The 19,348-nt window shown below is 37.2% G+C and overlaps 1 long non-coding RNA gene and 1 pseudogene across 1 annotated transcript in view; one reads left to right on the forward strand and one right to left on the reverse strand.

The window, feature by feature from the left end:
* The window catches only part of LOC136794035 (uncharacterized), a 596,196-nt gene that overhangs the window by 327,831 nt on the left and 249,017 nt on the right, over nucleotides 1-19,348 (forward strand). The window lies entirely within an intron of this gene.
* Nucleotides 15,074-18,840, reverse strand: LOC131755704 (dematin-like; annotated as a pseudogene).

The raw sequence follows: 19,348 nt of genomic DNA on the forward strand, positions 1-19,348 counted from the left end.
GAGTAGGGAGACCTTTTAGAGGTCTGTTGTAATTAATTATTTTGGCAGAAGATAACATCAGGTTGACCTAATGTCATAGTTGTGGGAAGGAAATAATTGAATTGGAGAGTTATTATGGATATAGAATAATTGCAACATCGAAAATCAACAGTTGTCTTTGGATTGTCAGTTGAGTGTGTGTTGGTGACATTTTGAGATAAAAAACACAGGAAGAGGATCAAATTCTGTGAGGTGACTCCACTCTCTAAAACTCCTCCCCATTTCCTGCTTTCTTTGTTTTTAGAATTTATCATTATCTGTTACATTTTATTTTTTCCTAGTTTGTACATACCCACTAGAATATAAACTCCTTGTGTAAGACATTTGTGAAAGTTTTTTCTCTATTGTATCCCCCACTTCTAGAACAATGCCAAGCACATAGTGGCCACTGAGTAAATGTTGGTTAAATAATTGAGTGACTAACTGATTGACTGCCTAAATGAGTAAGAATGGGCCAGTAGTAAAATAAATAAGGTCAGTGTTTGGACCTGCCAAGTGTGAGTTGCCTTTTGGCATTCCTTTGGGATGTCCATTACACTTCAGAGATAAAGATACGGAGTTCAGGTGAAGTCTCTGATATAGAAATATTGGATTGGCCAAAAAGTTCATTCAGGTTTTTCCATAATATCTTACAGAAAAAAACCCAAACGAGCTATTTGGCCAACCCAATAGAACTTTGGGAGGTCTGCAAAATATAAGTAGTCTTTGAAACAATGAGAGTGAATTAGATGTTCATCCTGTAATTCAGTTCTTGATTAAAGAAAATACCCTATCATTCTTCTTTGCAGCTACTGTTGTTCCTGATATAAATTTCCTTTATTTATCAATGAGAGCATGAAAGATTTGTCTTTGTAGTCACCTTCCCTACACTTCACTCCTTCAATCTTTTCCTTGCCAGGAATGCAGTCCCTTCATTGAGATGTAACAATTCTTATATTTTATTTCATAACTTAGAAATCATCTTCTATCTTATGGCTTAGGTTACTTAGGTGCCTCTGGAACCTTACAAGATTTGGTGATTGATAGTTAAGTAGTTCCCAGAAACAAAGGATACTTATCATACATTCTTTGCAGTCTTATATGCTCTTGAAAAAAGTTATACTCATCTAAGTATTTTCCTAACACCTCCCATTTTCTTTCTTTCTAATTATTTCTCTTTACATTTTTAAATGACCTACACCTACACCTAAATGTTTTTCTCAGGAGAAAGAGTTTAAGATATCAGATAAATATTTGATTTTTTTTTCTCTTTTGCTGTGTAGCTGGCCTCTAATTTGCCATCATTTGTAATTATAGGGAATTCAAACATCTGCCCACCAGTGAGAGACAGAGCCAAATTTTGTGAATGAGTCCTATAAGGTAGAGTTTAGTGCCAACTCTCTGCAGTAGTTGTTTTGGGGTTGGCTTAATTTTTTTTTTTTCTTCTTTAGAGTAAATATGAAAGGAGTTCTCAGATATGTGAGAAGTGATGATGCTCATGAAAGCAGGGCATGTGTCTGAGGAACTGGTGGGGGCCAGGAATAACTAGTGTGTTATTTTCATCCCAGGCAACAAGGTGCACTACAGTGGTCTTAGGAGGCTCAGGACAGAGGTGGGGATACTAAATTGACTGATTTTTGTTACCCGAAGAAATATTTCCAGGTTTTAAATGACAGAGTAATTGTTTTCTTATAACTTTGAATTAACTGAAACCTATTTCTATGTAAGATCTTAAAAGAGCTTGAGTGTTAGGGATGTGATAAGGAAACTGTCTGCCTAGTATTACTTTTCTCAAGAAACTATGTCAAGTTAGGCTGAGATTCCTTAAAAGTGACCCGGCCTCTTGTGGCAGGTTCTATTCACCCGATGTGAGGGATGGCTATAAGGCTGTTAGAAAATTGTTTGTGGTCAATCTGTAAACGACTCTGGAAACATGAATGAAACCATTGAAAACTTGGCTTTACCATATAAATTGTAACATTTGTGAAGTCAGGGACTATGCATTCTTTAAAAAAAATACTATTCATCATGTATCATGGTGCCCTGTACACATAAAAAAATATGTTGATCATTCATTTAGTAATTACACAAATAATTTGAAATCATGCTTTAATATATGACTTTTTTGGTAGAAACTCAGCACTTACTGTATGCCAGGTATTCATTTTTATTTTTTAATTATTTAACTTGTACATTTTATAAGTAAAAAATTGAGGTTCACAGTAAGTCACCCAGAAAATTATCAGTTGAGTTTTAAATAGAACCAAGCACTTCATACTCTCAGTCTTTGCATTAGATAGTAGAAATGATTATTAAAATGTTTTCTTGTGGATAGAGTAAGCTTACCTTACAGAATCAATTTTACAGAATCAATTACAGAATCAATTATTCTTTACAGAATCAATTATTCCTCAACTGTAAGATGAACGGCTTTCTTCTGCTTATCTCTCTCTCTTTTTTTTTTTTTAAATTTCTCCAGAGTTCTCCTTATCTCTTAAAAACTCTTAGAGATCAGCAGATACTCTAAGAGAAAGTCTGTGGGTGGAACATGGATCCACAAGACAAGAACTCGTAGTACAGTTCCTAATAATTGTTTGAAGCTCTGAGCAGGGGTCTCTGTACTCCACATCTTACCCTCCATTCCATCCACAATCATAAGAAATTCTGACAGAGTTTAAAAGCTTTTAAAGAAACAATTTTATCTTCTCATACCTTTGGGGGGAGGTAATGATAAAGCAATTATTGTGCATAGAAACACCACCAGCTTTGCATTGAAAATCCAGTAACAAATTGCAAGTGGAGCCTAATAAACATTGTTTATTTCCTTCCAGTTTAAAAGTCCCATAAGTTCCAAAGGCAGATTGTTCTTTAACCTTTATTTCAAAAAGCTTTTTTTTTTTTTTTTTTTTTTAATCCCTAGCACCAGTCCCTACATTGGTGAATAACATGATTTTAGATTCAAGCCCATTTCCTACCTCAGGCTTAACATTGAAAGTCACAATTTTAATAGAATAATTCATTTTAGAGAGGTAGGCAGCCAAGCAATCATGTTAGGTACTGCTATTTATTAATAATAAATATAAAATACCAAGAGAAAATATACATTCTTAAGTTAATCAGACAATGCGGCTTCAGGAATTACAACACAGAATCTTTCAGTTGTTTCTTGAAAACCTTGGATCATCAAGTTCAATATTGATTGAAAAAAATCTGTAAGCACTGGCATGGAATACACAATGAATCTCATTGTAGAGTCTACACAGTGAATGCATTTTATGTCAGTGTATGTACATGTGTAGCACAAGAAATTGGTATCTAGGAAAGTGGGACTTGTGGTTAAGGACTTGCTCAAGTGGGCTAAATTACTTTCAAATACCTGGCTCTCAGTAATGCCTTATGATTTAATATTGCTTCTCCTGATCTATTCACTTCTATGTGACAGAAGCTTCTAAGGAAGGTCAATGGTATATCTAAGAGATTATGACAGATGAGTTATGGTTTCAAACAGGTTTGGCTTTTACACTACCTTAGAAAATGAAATAGCTTTTGATTTGTAGTCATTTTACATTAATATGCATTTCTCTCTTATATTTCACTTGAAATTGGGCAGGCCAGGTTTATACATTCCATATTACTTCTTGAGGTGCCTACTGAATTACGTATTTTAAGCAAATCATTCTAAGTTGACATCAGGTGCAAACGAGAGAATAAGTAAGAGGCTCTGAATTTCCCTGGCTATTAATAGCAACATTAAAGGCATAGAGATCTCTGTATGACATGTTATTCTAGGTGTATTTCTCTGTTAATAATCTTGTACCCAACAAAATTTTTTTAAAAGGCAGCAGATTAGAGATTCTACAGTATCAGACATGAGGTTTTTTTCTAAACTATAATTAAGTTGGGAGATAAATTTTCAGGTGTCTGGGTCTTTGTTGGTAGGAAACCGAATCCCACATTTTATAAATGTATCAATAGTAGAAGAGAATGCATTTTCTTCTACCTACTAAAATGTACTATTTCCATTTCTGGATGGTCTTGTGATTCTCCTTATTTCCAAAACTGTTCATGGCTTACTGGATAGAAACTTCACATGCTTCTGCATCCTCTTTCACTCTGGAATATTTTTCAAGGGCACTCTAAGTCAGGATTTAGTGAGATACGAAGAGTGTCAACTGATAGTCTTAACCACTGTGGTTGACTGCAACTTTTGAGCTTGCAGAGATATGCTACTCTGGATTCTCTGAAGTCTAAGTTTCTGAGTGAAAAAATATGTGTTTTATAACACAGGAAGACTAACATACATTTGCTTTGCCTCACTCTATTTATTTATTCTAAAGAAGAGTAGATCTAATATTATTAATTCATTGATTTACTTAACAAATACTTGTCATGTGCCTATTGTTCTAGACCAGACATTGTTCCAGAAGATGGGGATACAGATGTGATTACAACAATGTCCATGACTTCATAGTGCTAACTTTTTAATACCAATTTAATATGTTATTAGTATTATATATTGAAATAGACTCTGAACACTTGGGTTTTTCTTACCTGGTGAAATCGTACAATTTCTTACTCATAAAAGGAAGGGAATGTTAGGAGATAAGGAATAGTTTTATGTATGAATAATGATAGATGAAGCAAGGGAAAATGTCCTCAGGAGGCAGTGATGCTGAGGCACTCAATCATGCTTCATTCATCACAAATGGGCTGTCCTGGGTGCAGGGACACTTTTCTTATATTTTAGTTCAGATAGTGACTCATTACTCAGTAAATCAAGTGCTTCCCACATGCCTGATATATTTATCTGAATTCTGTGGAGTAAACCATTTCTTTATAGTATTCAGAATGCTTGGTTTGAAGAAACTGTTTTATTTTTTTTAACATCTTTATTGGAGTATAATTGCTTTACAATGTTGTGTTAGTTTCTGCTGTATTACAAAGTGAATCAGCTATATGTATACATATATCCCCATATCCCCTACCTCTTGTGTCTCCCTCCCACCCTCCCTATTCCATCCCTCTAGGTGGTCACAAAGCACCGAGCTGATCTCCCTGTGCTATGCAGCTGCTTCCCACTAGCTATCTATTTTACATTTGGTAGTATATATATGTCCATGCCACTCTCTCACTTCATCCCAGCTTACCCCTCCCGCTCCCCGTGTCCTCAGGTCCCTTCTCTGTGTCTGCATCTTTATTCCTGTCCTGCCCAAGGCTTTTCAGAACCATTTTATTTTTTTAGATTCCATATATATGTGTTAGCATATGGTATTTGTTTTCTTCTTTCTGACTTACTTCACTCTATAAGACTCTAGGTCCATCCACCTCACTACAAATAACTCAATTTTGTTTCTTTTTATAGCTGAGTAATATTCCATTGATTATATGTGCCACATCTTCTTTATCCATTCATCTGTCGATTGACCCTTAGGTTGTTTCCATGCAATGAACATTGTGGTGCATGACTCTTTTGAACTATGGTTTTCTCAGGGTATATGCCCAGTAGTGGTATTGCTGAGTTGTATGGTAGTTTTATTTTTACTTTTTTAAGGAACCTCCATACTGTTCTCCATAGTGGCTGTATCAACTTACATTCCCACCAACAGTGCAAGAGAGTTCCCTTTTCTCCACACCCTCTCTAGCATTTATTGTTTGTAGATTTTTTGATGATGGCCATTCTGACTGGTATGAGGTGATACCTCATTGTAGTTTTGATTTGCATTTCTCTAATGATTAGTGATGTTGAGCATCCTTTCATGTGTTTGTTGGCAATCTGTATATCTTCTTTGGAGAAATGTCTATTTAGGTCTTCTGCCCATTTTTGGATTGGGTTATTTGTTTTTTTGATATTGAGCTGCATGAGCTGCTTGTAAATTTTGGAGAGTAATCCTTTGTCAGTTGCTTCATTTGCAAATATTTTCTCCCATTCTGAGGGTTGTCTTTTCGTCTTGTTTATGGTTGAAGAAACTACTTTAAAGGAGACAATTATATGGTTTTACAGAGGAAAGGGATATGGGACTCAATAATAATAATAAAATGACATGTAATAAAATTAGTTCAGTTTAAAAAATCTCATGAAAATATTCTCACAACCACCTGAAAATATTTAAATGCAACCAAGTTCTTTATTAATAGAAAGTTTACAATTACGTTGGAGCATTAGAAGCTTTTGCTCTAATAGGAATGACTTAACTAGAAGCTATGATCCCCTCTGCATAAAGTATTTCCTCTTTGTTAATATAGGTTTATGCCTGAATACAGGAAACAGTCTGTGCTGCTAGAACAGATGATCCTCCCATTATTCTTGTCTCTTCAACCAAGCCTGATGTGAAGATCAGGCGAATACAGTCCTCCATGCATTATTGATTGAATCCTGACTGATCTTCCAGCTCAACCTGTACTTCTCTATATATTTCTGTCTTCATCATCTTCATTGATTGATATTTGTGACTACATTATATGCTTCCCTAAACATTGCTCTGTGTCTACTGTGTGTTTGAATCAACAACAAGTTGTAAGCAAATAAGTGAAAAGCTCTTTAACATCGAGGAGTTTCCAGTTTAGTGCAGTTACTCTTAACTATAGATGAGCCCTGGGCTCAAGGACTTTTAAAATATACAGATTCTTTTCCCTCAGTAAGTCTTGGCAGGGAATTATATCAGCACCTTAAAATAATTTTCTCCATGTTATTTTAATGCATATTTGCAGTTCGTACCCTTGAAAGTGGAAGATTTGGCCTTGACAACAAGTATAGAAGAATACAACAAATATCATTGTCTGGGTACCATATACAGTGCAATTACAGTTGGGAGAGTGCCTGGCTTTGTGTGGACAGATCACCTGGCTGAGGAAGTAATGTTTGAGCTGGAAGATGATTAGAATTAGATGGGTGGAGCAGGTAGGGAAGGACAATGTATGCAAAATGTGTACAGGCATGAAGTAACTAATACTATAAGTTTTCTTAAATATAGAAATATTCCAGGAGTAGTATAATGAATACATATGTTACCTTCACCTATATTCAAAAATTATTAGCATTCTAAAATAGGCTTTTGAAAAAACAAACCAAACCAAAACCAAAACCAAAATTCAAACCAAACCAAACAAAACCAAACAACAATAAACCTTTAACTTCTTTGTAATGCACATATCTGGGAAATAAGGCAGTTGATGTTCCAGTCATACTTTTTTGATGCATAGATAATATGTGCATTAAAAATTAATATTCCCCTACATAAAATAGTCTTTCTGTATTTAGGAAATAGCATTCTATTTTATCTGTTCACTTTCTTCTAATCCTGAAAGTCTGATTCTGTGTGTGTGTGTGGAGGGAGTGTGTTTTGTCAACAAAATAGAATAAACATATGATTTGCTCTATATAAATTTATCTATTTTAAGATAATGCTCTATGAAAACCTCTCATATAGCAATGCCAGTTTGTGAGAATATGTTGCCATAATTTCTTTGGGAAACCATTTGATATATTCTAGTGCTGAGCCACTTGTTTGCTGTCCCTGAAGACCTATGGTAATACTGAGGAAGGAAGAAGAGGACTGTCAGTAAAGTATTTGAGACCCAATATACAACAGTACATTTTCCATTAAAGGTTTGAAAATTCGAGACTATAGAAAATAAGGGCAAGAGTTAATGTTCAAGGTGACAAATTTTTTTTTCTGGCCCCAAAGAAGTTAAATGTCAAAGGTAGACAGTGTATTAGCTTTCATATCATTTTTTTGAGCCGTATATTTCTGATATTCAGGAGCGTGCTAGATATTGTCCAGATCCAATCTTGTTTACTGTGTTGACTTGTCTTAATTATGCAGTATGCATTATTAGAGCATTGATAATCTCATGAAATAAAGTTTGGACTAAAATGCTTCTCGATTACCTACTAATACATATGTCTCATAACACTATGTAACATGCTTTAGATATTGTATTAAAATATCATCTCAGTTCATACATAAAATGACTAAAATTTTTTTGGAATTATTTAAACTTGTTCATTGATTTTTCACTACATAAGAAAATATTTCTTAAACAACACACAATATATATAAAAGAAAATGCTCATATTATGTAAGATTTCTTTGCATTTAGGTAATTATTAATTCAGGAAATGTAGAAGTTGTTGGAACCACTGATACAGAATTTAGAACACTTTTACTTAGTGTTAAGCATTGTTTTATTAGTCATCACATTAAATTGAAGCCATTTGAATCTTCTTATGGTGGCTTATTTTTGCTCTGAACTGATAGTGCTTTATTAATGCAGATATGTGAAACTTCTGCAGCATTACATGTTATTAGGGTTTAATGTTTATGATTGTCAGATCAGAGCTATCTGATGCAAATTTCTCTCATGTGTTCATGCAGTCAGAAATGATTTTCAGGGTATATATCCTAGTTTGAAGCATGAATTAATTAATTTCTGAGGTGATTCCTTTTCTCTTCCTTAGGGCAAGACTGAATGGCTCTCTCCACTTTATACTTATGGTGACTCACCAGACTATAAAAATAAAGCTTGATTTGAGACTCTAGAAAAAATAAACAGACTGTTGGCCCCCAGGCACTCAGACTTCTGCTGGGAAGCAAAGATATTCATAAACACTATCACTTGAGGGGGGCACTTGTCCCAGATTTTCAGTGTATCCTATGCTGTCTAGATACTGGGACATTTTAATAATGTATACATTTTCTTATATGTTAACAGGCATATTTGCAAAATGTAGCACTTAGAATAATAATAGTAACAATAACAACTACAACAACAATAAAAGTAATAATAATATATTTTCTGTTAACTTCAAAATTAACACTAAGAACGTCGGCTTGAGGTGGGCAGTTTTTATATTTTGACTGCCCAGCATCAATTTCTATTTCTTATCAATACCCTGATTTTCTCATGAAAATCGATCTCTCTTCTGTTGTATGTAGTCTTTCTGACTTGCTGAAGCTGAAGGGGTCCCCGCATCTCACTACTCAGGTACAATCAAGGGGTACGTGTGAAACCTAAGTTTATCCAAATAGATTCTCTCTTCTAGAATTTTAAATCTCCAGTGGAATGAAGCAGGATGGAAGAAATAGCTAGAGCTCAATTATTTCAGCAGTTTTTCCCTTTCAGCAAAGCAGTTCCAGTGGGTTCTTGCTTTGTTTCTAATCCTGGTTTTTCCAGGATTAGAACTCCATGCATTTAGTAACACCCTGATATCCTTCTAATAAATTTCTTTTTATTTAAGTTATCTAGAATAGGTTTCTGTTTGCATACAAATAACTCTAATATAGGATATACCGAAGTTAAGTTACTTTGGTAAGTAACACAAGCAGCTTCAGCAAGGAAATTTATATGGCTTTTAAGCTGCTAGTCCAGCCTTCTGTTGGTGTCTGGAGACTATAAATTAGCAGCCACCGTTTTTGAATCTTTTTTAAATTTTGAAAAGTCCTTTTGCTCTTGACCTTCAGAAATGAACAATTCTAATAAAATATTAAAAGATATGGACCTGATTTATTTTAGTAGAATGAAAATGAAGAGAGAGAGTTTTTTTTGTTTTTGTTTGTTTTTTGTTTTTAGCTTGGAAATATCGATGTCTACTTTCCTCTAATTTTAATGCAGAAGCTGTCAGTGTATATTAGAGACAACTCAGTAAATCTTTACAGAGAGGAGACATTGAAAAATATTCTCCTGATTATCTATTTCTCTCTTGAGACCAGAACTACACTGCAAATAATATACAATATGTCTCAACCAAAATGGAAAATACAGCTAATTACCATTTTAGTAAAACACATAAGGGATTTTTAAAAAGGTAGGTGAATATGGCCCGTTTCTAATTATCCAAGGAGAGAAACTTCCATTTCTAAATGATACATTTTCATCATATCTTCTTCCTCTCTTTGTCACTCTTGTCTGTTTTGTCTCCCTGTCTCTGTATCTGTTTGTATATGTATGCATACATGTGTGTGTGTATTATGGCCTATTTGAACTTTTCTGTTGCTCATTTGCCACACACACAAAGAATGTACAAGAAGGATTTGTAGCCCACAGTACTTTTGTAAAGGGTATATGGAAAGAAATCCCTTTTATTGAAATCATGGCTATTTTACTCAGTTTCCCTGATATACATACTTACATAGATAAGCTAGGGAGATTCTTTACTATTCCAGTGATTTTCACTATAGTGGAAGAGTTTGATCCTGGTTACAGTGCAGCTGCTTACTCTCCATGTGCTGTTGAAAACACATAACCTTTACAGGACTTGCTCTTTGTGCTGTATAATGAAGTGCTTGGGTTAGTGATATCTGAGGACTTTTTTCCTCTAAAATGAGAATAGTAGAAATTCTTACAAGTGATTGTCAATATATATATCCCTAGGATCAGTTTCTTCAGCAGAGTGAAGTCAAATTCCGGTAGCTGATTTACTTTTCTGTGGAAAAAAGCAAACAACAAAAATTGTGTATAATTTGCTGTATTTGCTCTGTGTTAGTTTTAGGCTCTAATAGGGGTTCTCTTCTTCATGGGATGCAGTCTTTACTTAAAATATCCTATAAACAGGATGACTCATCTAGTTTTAAAATTAGAATTTACTAATCTAAGGTCAGGTTATTTGAATCACATCCTCCAAGTTTTTTTTTTTTTTTTTTTTTTTTTTTTTTTGCGGTATGCGGGCCTCTCACTGTTGTGGCCTCTCCCGTTGCGGAGCACAGGCTCCGGACGCACAGGCTCAGTGGCCATGGCTCACAGGCTTAGTTGCTCCGCGGCATGTGGGATCTTCCCGGACCAGGGCACGAACCCGTGTCTCCTGCATTGGCAGGCGGATTCTCAACCATTGCGCCACCAGGGAAGCCCACATCCTCCAAGTTTTAACTTGAAATTGAAGGCCTAGTGCTTGCTATTGCTTTTAGTAGTTTACTAACTTGGATATAGGACCTTTATGTTCTGTCTATATGAGGAAAGTATTTTACAACATAGAACACTGTATGGTTCATCTCTGAATTTAAGAAAAAAAATTTTTTTTCTATTTTTTCTCAGAATAAGTTTAATTTTTTTTTTTTTTTTTTTTTTTTTTTGCGATACGCGGGCCTCTCACTGTTGTGGCCTCTCCCGTTGCGGAGCACAGGCTCCGGACGCGCAGGCTCAGCGGCCATGGCTCACGGGCCCAGCCACTCCGCGGCACGTGGGATCTTCCCGGACCGGGGCATGAACCCGTGTCCCCTGCATCGACAGGCGGATTCTCAACCACTGCGCCACCAGGGAAGCCCAGAATAAGTTTAATTTGACAAACATTTACTGAGTGCCTGGCATGGTAGTAGAAGATGAAGGTACAAACCAAAATAATTGCTGTATTATGCAACAGTAAGTTACAACAGTCTACTTACTGAATATACCTTTCCAACTTTCAATCCCTTTTCTTCACTATATCCGTGCATTAAATTTAAGATAACTTTTAGTTACTTGATTCTTCAGCTTTCTATTTCTCCATCCTGATTTCATTTTCCTCTGCATTTAATCTTGAAACTTTCTCTTAGTCCTTCTTCCTCCAATAACTTCAACAGCTTTGTCTCCACGTCTTTCTCTCTAGCTGCACTTCGAGGCACAGTTGTCAACCTGGATTATCCGTTTACTAAGTCCAGGCAACTGAGCACTGGTAAAGGAAATCACATAACTATGGGGGTATTGGAGAAAGCAGATTTACAGCTTCTAGCTTCAATTGGGTACTTAAATCTTCCTGGAAATCTTTTAAGCTTTTCATCAGTCTCTCTTCCATGCATTATTATTCTAAGCTCCCACAACCCTTCTCAAATTCCCTAAGCTACTCCTGTTCTTTGACTCCCAGAAGTAGACTGTGCCTTGGAATTAATGGTGAAAACAGAGTAGATTAGACTAGGAGGATTCTTCTAGTTTCTCAGCCTTTCACCTGAAAAATATCTGTATATACTCTAGACTTTTTCCCTCTCTTCTCATAAGAAGCAGTCATTTTTTTCTTAAAAAATATCCTTCCTACTTTGCCATGGGTCCCACATCATCCCCATTTCCTCAGGCACTTCATCAAGTATCATGATTGAATCTCATAACTTGAACGTTTCTTACTATACTGACTCCTTTCAGTAAACTTTCATCTCTGCAGCCAAACACAATTAATAAATCCAGAACTCAGTCTCGTATATTATTGCAGGCATTACATCATATCGTTCTGTCCATTAACAACCAAAGAAGTGGAGAAAGAATATCTCTACTTCATATGCATGCCTCTTATATGTAGCTTACTGTAATTAGAATATCACTCCTGGAAATCAACAAAACTACTTTTGCCAAAGTTGCCCAAAACTTCTAATTGAAAAATTGAATGAGTTATTTATGGTTCTCATATAATTAATTTCTGAGTGGTATTAGATAGTAGGATTGACTGTTTAATTTTTCTTTTCATTGAAATGCTTTCCTTTCTTGGCTTCTTTGTTTTCCTTCCAATTTTCTGAGCTTTCTTAGCCTCCTTTTTGTACCTATATCCTCCACCATACTCCATGTTTCAGTGTTTTTCATGGTTTTATCCAAAGCTCTGCTATCTTAAAAACATATTGGGTAGGCTTTCCTGGTGGCGCAGTGGTTGAGAGTCCACCTGCTGATGCAGGGGACACGGGTTCGTGCCCCGGTCCGGGAGGATCCCACATGCCGCGGAGCGGCTGGGCCCGTGAGCCATGGCCACTGAGCCTGCGCGTCCGGAGCCTGTGCTCCGCAGCCGGAGAGGCCACAACAGTGAGAGGCCTGCGTACTGCAAAAAAAAAAAAAAAAAAACCCACAAAACATATTGGGTGACAAATGTGTGAATTCTGCCAGATTTTCTGTCACCTCAGTATTGACATCAGCTGCTTCTGTGGTCTCCCATGTATCAGAAAGGAGAAACTGGGAACTGTGTTTCTTAGAAGACCCATGGCTATAACAAAGAAATAGTTTAAATTGATAACTCCACAATCCTGATTTGAAGCACAACCCACTTGCAGGCATCATGGCATGTCTCCAACAGTTCTAAGACAGCTCCTGTTGGCTGCCCAGTGGCACCTCATCTTTCTGTGTCCTAAATCAGTTGTTTCATTTTATCCCATTAGTAAATGGCACTTCAGTTTGACTTGGTTTCATAAGCTAAAAATTGGGAGTCATTCTGTATTGTTCCAGCCCTCCTCTTTCCTACTGTTCACTAAATCCTGTCAGTTCCTAAATACCACTTCAATGAATTCTGTTCTTTCTGCACTTACAGACTCTATCTTAGCTATCTTAGCTCTGTCCAGCATAATTTTCAACTGTTATTATTTTAATAGTCTTATAGCTAATGTTTCTGCCTCTCATTTAACTTCTTTTGATTCTTAAATATCTGATTGTTCACACTCTTGTGTGATATCTTCAAATTGTTTTCAATTACCTTCAAGATAGAATTCAAACTATTTTGGGTATAAAAGAAAAGACCATCTTTTAGTCCTGTCCTATTTTCCCCACGTTGTTCCCTACATGCAGCTCCCCTTTGGACCATACCATAATGATGTTCTTTGAGTTTTCTGTGGCTTTGCATTATAGGGACTTAACCCTCTTCTTTGCTTCAAGAATTACTGTAAATATAATCTCCTTTCAAAAGCATTTTGATGGTCTTCAGCAATCCACTCTCAACCACAGTTGTTAATATCTTTTGTGCCTGCCCTCCGTACACCTTGGTCTTATCTTCCAACATATCACTAATTATGCAGTATTGTAAATATATTTTAATAGCTGCAGAACTTTTATCTAGTTTATGAGAATGTCAGATCTCTGAGGACAAGGATTATATCTTTTCTGAGTGTCGAGTGCCTTGCGTAGTAAATATAGCTAATACAGAATAGAAGACTGATAAATGAATGAATTCTAGTGGCTTCCAAAATCCATTGAGAGTACAGGTCTATAAAAATACTTTACATATTTGTAAGGTGAGTGGGATTTTTAAAGGTGAGTAGAATTGGTCAGTCATGGACATGGAGCTCTGATTAACTTCTCTCTACCATAAACTTATAAATGACACAGACCTTCTCTAATCTCACATTAGAGAGTTATTTACCCATCTCAGAATGATGTGAACAAGTTGGTCAATGATCAGTGACTTCAATGGAAAAAAATGTAACTTGCACTGTTAGGATAGTATAATTTCTTTGGCTAGACAGGTAGTCAAGTTTCACACAGAAGGAGCTAGGAAGATATTTAGTCTTAGCTTTTTCAGCTTGGAATGGGTTATTCAAGTTATCTCCTGAACCTACTTTCTGCTAATGATCACAAGTCATAAAAACTATTCCACGAAACTCCTCCAGTCTGCAATATTGACTTTCCTGTCCACTAACTTTATTCTGTCTCTTGATTGATCTTATTCGCCCTTTGGATTCAGTACAATTTTCTTGCTACAAACTTGGACAATAAATATTGTGGGTCTAATTCCCAGTTACAAAACCTCACGCTTCCTTTTGGAGCAACCCTTCCTTGCTTAATCCAGTCTAGTGTTTCCCACTATAGCTGTATAATATGTAAATATCTGGAGAGCTTAAAAGACACAGATTAGCAGTTTTCAAACCAATTAGAGAAATCCCTGAGTGTAGGGTTCAAGCATGAACATTTTTTAAAAGCCAGGCATGAGTGTTATTGACAGAGACCCTATGGCCTTACACAGTGACACTTTTGTATTCTAAAAGCAGAATAAAGCCACCATCCTCTATTCTTTGGAACAGGGAGTTGAGAAGAGTGTATAACTCAGTGTTGAGGTATAGATTTCAATTGAGGCAATATTCTACTAAAGGAATTCACAGATAAGGTAGAGGAAAATAGGTTTTAGAATGGTATAATAAACAAGTCACAAAAATTACAAGATTATTGATTCAATTTAACTGTGTTCTAAGGCATACCGGATTCCTAAAATTTCACCTAAAACTTTCGTTTTGGAAACAAAGCTTTCTAATATTAAGTAAGCTTTTTATTTTTCTCCCGATTACATTGAGTAGTAGATACTTACAAGATTTTTAGTTTTCAAAGATTCAATTAAATTTTTTTGAATTCAAATTTTAAGTTGCATCTGATTGAACTTCAATTTATTTTTATTATTAATACTATCATCGTCGTCGTCGTCGTCATCATCATCATCATTATTTTGGTACCAAACTGTTAAAAAGCTATTAACATATACTCAATGGTTTCCAATAATGGCATCGGTACAATAAAAAATTTGTTTCCAACATTTTTGTTTCTGGGAAGCTCTGAAATCTGAAAAGCTAAATCTCTGAATGCATTGTTTTTATTTGCAGGACAAAAATGAAATAGGTTCACTTTGAAATTAGAAATTGTTAATCCTATTTCCCAGAGCTGTTAACAATGAGTCAATGTTTACAGTTGGATTATCCACTGAACCAAGGGCTGTATACCATGTACGATGGATATTGAAAACACCTGTATGACTAGCTGCCATTGCTTTTATATTACTGCACAATGGTAAATGGGCCATCTCTTCAGGGCTACACTCTATAGCTATATTAAAGTGCGCTCTCATGATTAGAAGCACATGAAAATAAATCATTTGGTGAGGAGAAAATTAAAAATACAATTATTAATGAGAATTATTATTAACTTCGGGCTAACCTTAATAATAATTTTTTTCAGGTAAGCATTTTATAAAAATGTGCATGTGTTATCAAATGCATCGTTATGCTGGGAGATAACTATTCTTTTTATGTTGTTTCCATCACCGGATAACATATGAAGCATGAACTGATCTCTTGGTCCTTGTGTTAGAATGGAAGTATTGTCCTCAGTCCTCTTATATAACAGTGTCTCAGTTGGGGTACTGTAGAGAAACAGAATGTGTGTGTGTGTGTGTGTCTGCGCATGCAAGCGTGCGCATTCACGCATAATGGCACAATACAACATCTGTTTCCGACATTTTTGTTTATCTATCTTTCTAGAAAGATGTTTATTATAACGAATTGAGGAACGGGCTCATGATTATGGAGGCTAGCGAGTTCCAAGATCTGCAGAGTGAATCGGCAAGCTGGAGACCCAGGAGAGCTGAGAATATATAGTTCCAGTCCAAAGGCCAGCAGGCTCAAGATTTAGGATGAGTTGATGTTTCAGTTAAAATCTGAAGGCAGGAAAAAGCTACCTTCATATTTTTGCCTTTTCTGCGTATCACTTATACTTGGATTCCCTATCTCTGTCTCTGTCTCTCTTTACACACGGACACACAGACACACAGACACACAGACACACACACACACACATTTCAAATCCACCCTTTCTCAATGGGTCTTATTTTACCTTGACTTAAATATTGGTAATAATAGAATGTTCACGTAATGATATTTATATACATGTATCTTTTTGGCTGGGGGACCCAATGGAACCTTTAATTCCAAGCAGAGTCCCCCCTCTCCAGCATTATCACATGCATTGTGCCCAGGCTCTGGGCAATAAAACCCAGATCCAGAGATAGACAGATATATCTATAACTATTTACATCTATATATAAAAATTATATACAAATATGTATTTGTAAAGAGGAAAAGCTGGGAGTATGATTAAGGTAGGGCAGAGAGTTAGGTGAGAAATGCAGTGTGAGGGAGTGGTGCTCCAATAAATTACATTCTTTAGGTATGGGTAGGAGCAGGACCTGGTAGCCAGGACGTTCAGAAATGCTCCTGTAGCCTGGCCTCTTGATCCCATCCAAGGGAGTTTGAAGGCCTGGGTTCTGCCCAGGATTTGGGCTGGTACTAGAAGGCAGAGTTCTAGCTGACTTTGCCTGGAGGGTGATGGTGAGCAAGGATTTTGTTTTGGTGACATCTCCACTCTAAGCCAAGGTTTTAGGGGAAGCCACAGGTTTGGAGCAAGAGTCTTTGAAGCTTGGAGGTTGCAAGTAGAGGACAAGGTGAACTAGATAGAGGGAAGGGCGGCCTCCCTGTTTGAGATTTCCCTGAGCTGGAGCCTGCTTTTGCTAGAGTCAAAGAGGCTGGAGGTCAGGGTGATGGGGGAGCTGTAAGAGATGAAGTGAGGAGGAGTGCTTGGGTACACACGGAATCCCAGAGCTTTCCCTGCCTGCCTGGCTGTTTCCCACTCTCACCCTCCTCCTTCCAGGGCTGGGGGTTCTACCCACCCATTGGTCAAGACAGCTGACAGGTCTGACCTCTTAAGTGCCATATTTATTTTTCCTTAATTTCTTCTGGGAACCTTTATGTGGGGATGGAGGCAGGGAAAGGTCACAAATATTTACTCTGTGTGTGCTTGAGTCCAGGCTGGGTTTGCCCAATCCAGTGAGGACCAGGGATGAGAGAAAGAGGACTGCTCCCTCATTGTGGGGAAGGAAGTCCATGTCCCACAACCCCAGGGCTGCAGAAGACATGGAAAATACCCTTGAGAAGTCCTTGGCTGACAAATGCCTGTCAAGCCTGGAGGCAACTTCGTTTGCCCCTTACTGGTCACCACCAGCATTTCATAGGGACATATCAGCAAGGTGTCAGCTTCCATTCTCACTCCCCATGGGCTGAAGTCTGAGAAGTATAGTAAACTCAGGGTGGTACTGCTATAGGCAGAGAGAGAACAATTAGACTTTCCATGGTGTAAGGAAGTATGAAAGGGTGTCCAGTCCAGTAGGGACTGGTTCTCTCTGGATAGGCAATGACTTTTCCATCTTGTCTTTCAAGGCCATCTTTCCCAAGTTGGACATCACCTTACTGAGTTTCTTTCTCTGACGCTTCCTTGAGTGCCATTTCTTCTCTGGAGTCACCATCACCCTCCTCTTCCTTCTCTTCGTCTACCTCCCTGTGAGATGCCTTTTTTAAAAAAAACAAAACACTTTTTATTTATTTATTAATTTTAAAATTTTTATTTATTTATTTTTGGCTGCATTGGGTTTTTGTTGCTGCATGGGCTTTCTCTAGTTGAGGTGAGCAGACGCTACTCTTCATTGCGGTGTGCGTGCTTCTCTTTGCGGTGGCTTCTCTTGTGGAGCACAGACTCTAGGCGTGTGGGCTTCAGTAGTTGTGGCGTGTTCAGTAGTTGTGGCTTGCAGGCTCTAGAGTGCAGTCTCAGTAGTTGTGGCACACAGGCTTAGTTGCTCCACGGCATGTGGGATCTTCCCAGACCAGGGATCGAACCTGTGTCCCCTGCATTGGCAGGAGGATTCTTAACCACTACACCACTAGGGAAGTCCCTGAGATGCCTTCTGCATCCTCCATTCTGTCTCCACAATGAAGAGTCATGGGAGGCAGACCAGTAGTCAGTTTGGATCTTGGCCATCTGGTTGGAGTCAGGAGGCTGGGATACAGGGAACTTGGGTGACTCAGTGATGAGTTCCTCAATGAAAGCCTTACTCTGAGGGCTGCCTCCCATGAACTCTCTCTGTTTGTAGATGAGTAACTTCTTGTAGATGTTGGAATCTGGGCAGGTGGTCTTGGGATGATGGAAATGGTAGAGGCTGGTTCTTGGGTCTAACATCTGAGAGTTGGTTCCAGGAGACCAGCTCTCTGCCCACACCTCCAGGGTGATGGAGATGGTAGGGGGGTGTAGATTTGAGTGACAGTGAGCTCCTGGCTTCTGGGCAGCTCCACGTGTTCCATGAGGGAAGGTAAAGTGGGGCTTGTAGATTGTGAGGTTAGGCCGCCCCATGTCCAAGATGGCCTTGTCCTGGGGGATGGCAGCCAAGTCATTGTGGCCAGCATGTGATTGTCCATTGATTTGTGTGCTAGTTTGTGTGCTAGCTCTATATTTCCAGCTGCCATTAAAATAAATGCACAAAATGTTTATTTGTGTACCATATAAAGTAAGCCAGGTTATCATCAGCAGTTTGAGAGAGATTAAAGTTTCTGGAAATTACTTTTAAAGGACCATAATACCAGCCACGACTAGATAAGTTTAAAGCAACTGTTTTTGAATTGAATGTAAATTCCCATAAAAATAGGCTGTCTGTGGGGTTTTGTAAACTAGATGCCACATAGTAAGAACAATTAATGGTAAGTTTGATTATATAACATTAACAGTATTATATAGGCAGTTTAGTCCCAAATAGATGAACACTTATGTACTTATAAACAAATTTAACATAATATCATATTAATATAATTTTCTGAGTTAGCAAACATACACTAAAATTAAAAATTTTAAAGGACGGTTATATAAACTTGAATAGAGATAGATTTATAAGCAGTTTTCCCCACAATTCAGTTGATAGTCTTGAGCAATCCTTAGTGCTTATACTCCATTGGGTCAAGTCTGTGACTCAGCATCAGAATTTGACTGCTTAGATGAATCAATAATTTTATATTTTTTAAAGACTCCATCTTTTACC

The sequence above is a fragment of the Kogia breviceps genome, chromosome 4 (genome assembly GCF_026419965.1).
Source record: "Kogia breviceps isolate mKogBre1 chromosome 4, mKogBre1 haplotype 1, whole genome shotgun sequence".
In the NCBI taxonomy this organism is placed as follows: domain Eukaryota; kingdom Metazoa; phylum Chordata; class Mammalia; order Artiodactyla; family Physeteridae; genus Kogia; species Kogia breviceps.